The 8,505-nt window shown below is 37.5% G+C and overlaps 1 non-coding gene across 1 annotated transcript; it reads right to left on the bottom strand.

Moving 5' to 3' along the window:
* Window positions 1–2,444: 2,444 nt before the first annotated feature.
* LOC148581192 (small nucleolar RNA R71) lies at window positions 2,445–2,552 on the bottom strand. Its single transcript, XR_015896718.1, has one exon. It is a non-coding gene; the product is annotated as a small nucleolar RNA R71 (small nucleolar RNA).
* Between the last annotated feature and the right edge of the window lie 5,953 nt (window positions 2,553–8,505).

Below are 8,505 nucleotides of genomic sequence, written 5' to 3'. Positions count from 1 at the left end.
CATGGAAGGGAGTAGGAATGATTGGATGAAGACAGCAGGAAAGCAGAGGTTCAGAGGAACGAAAGCATCTCTATACACTTATCTGAAATTCTCACCAATGAATTACATAAGTATCTTTATCCCAGTTTATATTTTATTTATGTTTTTATTATCAATTCAGCATAACCATTTGAATCCGCCTGACTGAGATTTACAAGGTGACCATAGCTTGCTTCAAGCCAACAATCTCCGTTGGATCGACCCTTACTCACGTAAGGTTTATTACTTGGACGACCCAGTGCACTTGCTGGTTAGTTGTATCAAAATTGTGAAAAAGAACTAAAATTATGAACGTGCGTATTAAGTTTTTAGCGCCGTTACCAAGGAATGAACGATCACGATTTCGTGCACCAAGTTTTTGGCGCTGTTGTCGGGAATTGTTCGAGTTTGGACAACTGACGGTTCATCTTGTTGCTCAGATTAGGTAATTTTATTTTAATTTTAAGTCTTTGTTTTTATTCTTTTTATTTTCGAAAACTTTTCAAAAAAAATTATTTCTTTTTTTTCGTTTTTCCCAAAATAATTATCGAAAAAACCAAAAAATTAACAAAATCATAAAGTTTGGTGTCAATTGCATCTTTTTAATTTTCTAAAAAAATTATTTTCGAAAATTTCATGCATTGCATTCTTCATGATCTTCAAGTTGTTCTTGGCCAGTCTTCTTGTTTGATCTTCATATTTTCTTGTTTTGTGTCTTTTCTTGTTTTTCATATGCACTCTTAAAACATTAATGTCTAAAGAATAAAAATTTTTAAGTTTGGTGTCTTGCATGTTTTCTTTTCTTGAAAATTTTTCAAAAATAAGTTCTTGGTGTTCATCTTGGCATTCAAAGTGTTCTTGGTGTTCATCTTGACATTCATAGTGTTCTTGCATGCATCACATGTTTTGATCCAAAATTTTCATGCATTGAGTCTTTTTGATGTTTTTCTCTTTCATCATTAAAAATTCAAAAAATAAAAAAATATCTTTCCCTTATTCTATCATAAAATTTCGAAAATTTGGGTTGACTTTTTCAAAAATTTTTCAAAATTAGTTGTTTCTTATGAGTCAAATCAAATTTTCATTTTAAAAGCTCTATCTTTTTCAAATCTTTTTCAAAAAATCAAATCTTTTTCATTTTTCTTTCATAATTTTCGAAAATTTCAAATTGATTTTCAAAAATCTTTTTCTTATTTCTATTTCATATTTTCGAATTTAATACTAACAATTAATGTGATTGATTCAAAAATATTAAGTTGTTACTTGCCTATTAAGAAAGGTTCAATCTTTAAATTTTAAAATCATATCTTTTAGTTTCTTGTTAGTCAAGTAATCAACTTTAATTTTCAAAAGCAAATCTTTTTAAATTTCTTTTTCAAATCTTTTTCAAAATAAATTTCAATCACATCTTTTTCAAAATCAATTTCAAAATCTTTTCTAACTTCTTATCTTTTCAAATTTGATTTTCAAATCTTTTTCAATTAACCACTTAACTTTTTGATTGATTCTTATCTTTTTCAAAACTACCTAACTAATTCTCTCTCTCTAATTTTCGAAAATCCCTTTCCTCTTTTTCAAAATTCCCTTTTTTTTAACTAATTGTTTTAATTTTTAATTTAATTTGATTTCAATTTTAATTTTCGAAATTTAACTTTAAATTTTATTTTTTTAATTTAATTAATTTTCGAAATTCCCTCTCTCTCATCTCCTTCTATTTATTTATTCATCTACTAACACTTCTCTTCCACCCAAAATTCAAACCTCATCTTCCTCTCCGTGTTCGAATTTTACCTCTTCTCCTTCTTACATTCTTCTCTTCTTATACTTGTATAAGGAATCTCTATACTGTGACATAGAGGATTCCATATTTTCTTTTTTGTTTTCTTCTTTTTCATATGAGCAGGAACAAGGATAAGAACATTCTTGTTGAGGCTGATCCTGAACTTGAAAGGACTCTGAAGAGGAAGCTAAGGGAAGCTAAAGCACAACTCTTTGGAGAAAATCTGACAGAAATTTTCGAAAAAGAAGGAGACATGGCCGAAAATAATAACAATGCAAGGAAGATGCTTGGTGACTTTACTGCACCAAATTCCAATTTACATGGAAGAAGCATCTCAATTCCTGCCATTGGAGCAAACAACTTTGAGCATAAACCTCAATTAGTTTCTCTGATGCAACAGAACTACAAGTTTCATAGACTTCCATCTGAAGATCCTTTTCAGTTCTTAACTGAATTCTTGCAGATCTGTGATACTGTTAAGACCAATGGAGTTGATTCCGAGGTCTACAGGCTTATGCTTTTCCCATTTGCTGTAAGAGACAGAGCTAGAATATGGTTGGACTCTCAACCTAAGGATAGCCTGAACTCTTGGGATAAGCTGGTCACGGATTTCTTAGCCAAGTTCTTTCCTCCTCAAAAGCTTAGTAAGCTTAGAGTGGATGTTCAAACCTTCAAACAGAAAGAAGGTGAATCCCTCTATGAAGCTTGGGAGAGATACAAGGAACTGACCAAAAAGTGTCCTTCTGACATGCTTTCAGAATGGACCATCCTGGATATATTCTATGATGGTCTGTCTGAGCTATCAAAGATGTCACTGGACCATTCTGCAGGTGGATCCATTCACCTAAAGAAAACGCCTGCAGAAGCTCAAGAACTCATTGACACGGTTGCAAATAACCAGTTCATGTACACTTCTGAAAGGAATCCTGTGAATAATGGGACGCCTATGAGGAAGGGAGTTCTTGAAATTGATACTCTGAATGCCATATTGGCTCAGAATAAAATATTGACTTAGCAAGTCAATATGATCTCTCAGAGTCTGAATGGATTGAAGGAATCATCCAACAGTACTAAAGAGGCATCTTCTGAAGAAGAAGCTTATGATCCTGAGAACCCTGCAATAGCAGAGGTGAATTACATGGGTGAACCCTATGGAAACACCTATAATCCCTCATGGAGGAATCATCCAAATTTCTCATGGAAGGATCAACAAAAGCCTCAACAAGGCTTTAATAATGGTGGAAGAAACAGGTTTAGCAATAGCAAGCCTTTTCCATCATCCACTCAGCAACAGACAGAGAATTCTGAGCAGAATCCATCTAGTTTAGCAAATATAGTCTCTGATCTATCTAAGGCCACTTTAAGTTTCATGAATGAAACAAGGTCCTCCATTAGAAATTTGGAGGCACAAGTGGGCCAGCTGAGTAAAAGAGTCACTGAAACTCCTCCTAGTACTCTCCCAAGCAATACAGAAGAGAATCCAAAAAGAGAGTGCAATGCCATTGATTTAACCATCATGGCCGAACCTACAAGGGAGGAGGAGGACGTGAATCCTAGTGAGGAAGACCTCCTGGGACGTCCAGTGATCAACAAGGAGTCTCCCTCTGAGGAACCAAAGGAATCTGAGGCTCATCTAGAGACCATAGAGATTCCATTGAACCTCCTTATGCCATTCATGAGCTATGATGAGTATTCTTCTTCTGAAGAGAATGAAGATGTCACTGAAGAGCAAGTTACCAAGTACCTTGGTGCAATCATGAAGTTGAATGCCAAATTATTTGGTAATGAGACTTGGGAAGATGAACCTCCCTTGCTCATCAATAAACTGAGTGATCTGGATCAACTGACATTGCCTCAGAAGAAACATGATCCTGGAAAGTTCTTAATACCTTGTACCATAGGCACCATGGCCTTTGAGAAAGCTCTATGTGACCTTGGCTCAGGGATAAACCTCATGCCACTCTCTGTAATGGAGAAACTGAGAATCTTTGAGGTGCAAGCTGCCAGAATCTCATTAGAGATGGCAGACAACTCAAGAAAATAGACTTATGGACAAGTAGAGGATGTGCTAGTAAAGGTTAAAGGCATTTACATCCCAGCTGATTTCATAATCCTAGACACTGGGAAGGATGAGGATGAATCCATCATCCTTGGAAGACCCTTCCTAGCCACAGCAAGAGCTGTGATTGATGTGGACAGAGGAGAATTGATCTTTTAACTGAATGAGGACAACCTTGTGTTTAAAACTCAAGGATCTCCTTCTATAACTATGGAGAGGAAGCATGAAAAGCTTCTCTCACTGCAGAGTCAACTAAAGCCCCCAAAGTCAAACTCTAAGTTTGGTGTTGGGAGGTTTCAACAATGCTCTGAACATCTGTGAGGCTCCATGAAAGCTCACTGTCAAGCTATTGACATTAAAGAAGCGCTTGTTGGGAGGCAACCTAATGTTATCTAATTATATTTATTTATTTTCTATTGTTATTTCGTGTTTTATTAGGTTGATGATCATGTGGAGTCACAAAAACTACTGAAAAATCAAAAACAAAATGAAAAACAGCAGAAAAAAAATATCACACCCTGGAGGAGAGCAGTCTAGCGTTTAAACGCCAAAAACAAGCATCTGTCTGGTGTTTAACGCCAGAAACAGGCACCAAGCTGGCGTTTAACGCCAGAAACCAGCATCTACCTGGCGTTAAACGCCAGAACAGAGCATGGAAGTGGCGTTTAACGCCAGAAATAAGCAGCAGTCTGGCGTGAAATGCCAAGATTGCATGTATAGGGCGTTTTACACGTCTAAAAGGTGCAGGGATGAAAAACCCTTAACACCTTAGGATCTGTGGACCCCACAGGATCACCACAGGATCTGTGGACCCCACAGGATTCCCTCAGAATCTGTGGACCCCATAGGACCCCCACCTACCCTTCACCAATCAACTCAATCACTCTTTCCCATCACCTCTTCACCACTCACATCCATCCTCTCTTCCCCAAAAACCCCACCTACCTTCAAATTCAAACTAATTTCCCTCCCAAACCCAACCCTAATGGCCGAAACTTCATCCTCCCCCACTCCTATATAAACCCCTCTTCCTTTTTCATTTTCACACAACACAATCCTAAATTCACCCTTGGCCGACAACACCTCACCCTCCATCTCCTCCATTTTCTTCTTCTTCTACTATTTTTATTTCTTCTTTTGCTCGGGGACGAGCAAATATTTTAAGTTTGGTATGGTAAAAAGCATAGCTTTTTGTTTTTCCATAACCATTAATGGCACCTAAGGCCAGAGAAACCTCTAGAAAGAGGAAAGGGAAGGCAATTGCTTCCACCTCTGAGTCATGGGAGATGGAGAGATTCATCTCAAAGGTCCATCAAGACCACTTCTATGAAGTTGTGACCAAGAAGAAAGTGATCCCTAAGGTTCCTTTCAAGCTCAAAAAGAATGAGTATCCGGAGATCCGACTTGAGATCTAAAGGAGAGGTTGGGAAGTTCTCACCAACCCCATTCAACAAGTCAGGATCCTAATGGTTCAAGAGTTCTATGCAAACGCATGGATCACTAGGAACCATGATCAAAGTGTGAACCTGAATCCAAAGCATTGGCTTACTATGGTTCGGGGGAAATACTTAGATTTCAGTCTGGAAAATGTAAGGCTGGCGTTCAACTTGTCAATGATGGAAGAGAACGCATGCCCCTACACAAGAAGGGTTAACTTTGATCAAAGGTTGGACCAAGTCCTCATAGACATATGTGAGGAAGGAGCTCAATGGAAAATTGACTCAAGAGGCAAACCGGTTCAATTAAGAAGGCATGACCTCAAACCAGTGGCTAGGGGATGGTTAGAGTTCATTCAACGCTCAATCATTCCTACTAGTAACCGGTCTGAAGTTACTATAGACCGGGCCATCATGATCCATAGTATCATGATTGGAGAAGAGGTGGAAGTTCATGAGATTATACCTCAAGAACTCTACAAGGTGGCTGACAAGTCCTCCACTTGGGCAAGGTTAGCCTTTCCTCACCTCATTTGCCACCTCTGCAATTCGGCTGGAATTGACATAGAGGGAGACATCCTCATTGAAGAGGACAAGCCCATCACTAAGAAAAGGATGGAGCAAACAAGAGATCATGGACCTCAATATGAGCATGAGGAGATTCCTCACCATGAAATCCCTGAGATGCCTCAAGGGATGCACTTTTCTCCACAGAATTATTGGGAGCAAATCAACACCTCCCTAGGAGAATTAAGTTCCAACATGGGACAACTAAGGATGGAGCACCAAGAGCACTCCATCATCCTCCATGAAATTAGAGAAGATCAAAGAGCTATGAGGGAGGAGCAAGAAAGACAAGGAAGAGACATAGAGGAGCTCAAAAGCACCATTGGTTCTTCAAGGAGAGGAAGACGCCACCCTCACTAAGGTGGACTCATTCCTTAATCTCCTTGTCTATTTATTTTCTGTTTTTTGATTTTTGAGCTTTATGTTTATCTATATTTGTTTCTTATTACATGATCATTAATGTCTAAGTGTCTATGCCTTAAAGTTATGAATATGAATCCATCATCTCTCTTGAATGAAAAATATTTTAATTACAAAAGAACAAGAAGTACATGGTTTCGAATTCATCCTTGAAACTAGTTTAATTATTTTGATGTGGTGACAATACTTTTTGTTTTCTGAATGAATGCTTGAACAGTGCATATGTCTTTTGAATTTGATGATTATGAATATTAAAAATGTTGGCTCTTGAAGAATAAGGAAAAAGGAGAAATGTTATTTGATAATCTGAAAAATCATAAAAATGATTCTTGAAGCAAGAAAAAGTAGTGAATACAAAAGCTTGCAAAAAAAAAAAAAAAAGAGAAAAGAAAAATGGCGAAAAAAAAAGCAAGCAGAAAAAGCCAAAAGCTCTTTAAACCAAAAGGCAAGAGCAAAAAGCCAATATCCCTTAAAACCAAAAGGCAAGGGTAATAAAAAGGATCAAAGGCTTTGAGCATCAGTGGATAGGAGGGCCTAAAGGAATAAAATCCTGGCCTAAGCGGCTAAACTAAGCTGTCCCTAACCATGTGCTTGTGGCGTGAAGGTGTCAAGTGAAAACTTGAGACTGAGCGGTTAAAGTCAAGGTCCAAAGCAAAAACAGAGTGTGCTTAAGAACCCTGGATACCTCTAATTGGGGACTTTAGCAAAGCTGAGTCACAATCTGAAAAGGTTCACCCAGTTATGTGTCTGTGGCATTTATGTATCCGGTGGTAATACTGGAAAACAAAGTGCTTAGGGCCACGGCCAAGACTCATTAAGTAACTGTGTTCAAGAATCAACATACTGAACTAGGAGAATCAATAACACTATCTGAATTCTAAGTTCCTATAGATGCCAATCATTCTGAACCTCAATGGATAAAGTGAGATGCCAAAACTATTCAAGAGGCAAAAAGCTACAAGTCCCGCTCATCTGATTGGAGCTAAGTTTCATTGATATTTTGGAATTTATAGTATAATCTCTTCTTTTTATCATATTTGATTTTCATTTGCTTGGGGACAAGCAACAATTTAAGTTTGGTGTTGTGATGAGCGGATAATTTATACGCTTTTTGGTATTGTTTTTACATAGTTTTTAGTATGATTTAGTTAGTTTTTAGTATATTTTTATTAGTTTTTAATTAAAATTCACATTTCTGGACTTTTACTATGAGTTTGTATGTTTTTCTGTGATTTCAGGTATTTTCTGGCTGAAATTAAGGGACCTGAGCAAAAATCAGATTCAGAGGTTGAAGAAGGACTGCATATGCTATTGGATTCTAACCTCCCTGCACTCAAAGTGGATTTTCTGGAGCTACAGAACTCCAAATGGTGTGCTCTTAATTGCTTTGGAAAGTAGACATCCAGGGCTTTCCAGAAATATATAATAGTCCATACTTTGCATGAGTTTAGACGATGCAAACTGGGGTTGAACGCCAGTTTCATGCTACATTTTGGAGTTAAACGCCAGAAACAGGTTACAAAGTGAAGTTAAACACCAGAAATAGGTTACAAACTGGCGTTCAACTCCAAGAGAAGCCTCTACACGTGTAAAGCTCAATGCTCAGCCCAAGCACATAACAAGTGGGCCTCGAAAGTGGATTTCTGCATCATTTACCCATTTCTGTAAACCCTAGTAACTAGTTTAGCATAAATAGGACTTTTTACTATTGTATTTACATTTTTTTTGATTATCTTTTGTTCATCTCTGGACATCTTTAGTTTCATCTTTAGATCACGCTTGGGGGCTGGCCATTCGGCCATGCCTGGACCTTATCACTTATGTATTTTCAACGGTAGAGTTTTCACACTCCATAGATTAAGGTGTGGAGCTCTGCTGTTCCTCATGAATTAATACAAAGTACTACTATTTTTCTATTCAATTCAAGCTTATTCCTTCTCTAAGATATCGATTCACACCCAAGAACATGATGAATGTTATGATTATGTGATGCTCATCATCATTCTCACCTATGAACGCGTGCCTGACAAACACTTCCGTTGTACATGCAAACAAGCTAGAATGAGTATCTCTTGGATATCTAATACAGAGGACCGAGTCCGAGATATTAGAATCTTCGTGGTATAAGTTAGAACCCATGGACGGCCATTCTTGAGATCTGGAAAGTCTAAACCTTGTTTGTGGTATTCCGAGTAGGATCTGGGAAGGGATGGCTGTGACGAGCT

Source organism: Arachis ipaensis, chromosome B10 (assembly GCF_059453495.1).
Source record: "Arachis ipaensis isolate K30076 ecotype BB chromosome B10, ASM5945349v1, whole genome shotgun sequence".
Classification (NCBI taxonomy): domain Eukaryota; kingdom Viridiplantae; phylum Streptophyta; class Magnoliopsida; order Fabales; family Fabaceae; genus Arachis; species Arachis ipaensis.
The sequence above is the reverse complement of the archived record's forward strand: the minus strand, read 5'-3'. Positions and strand labels throughout refer to the sequence as shown.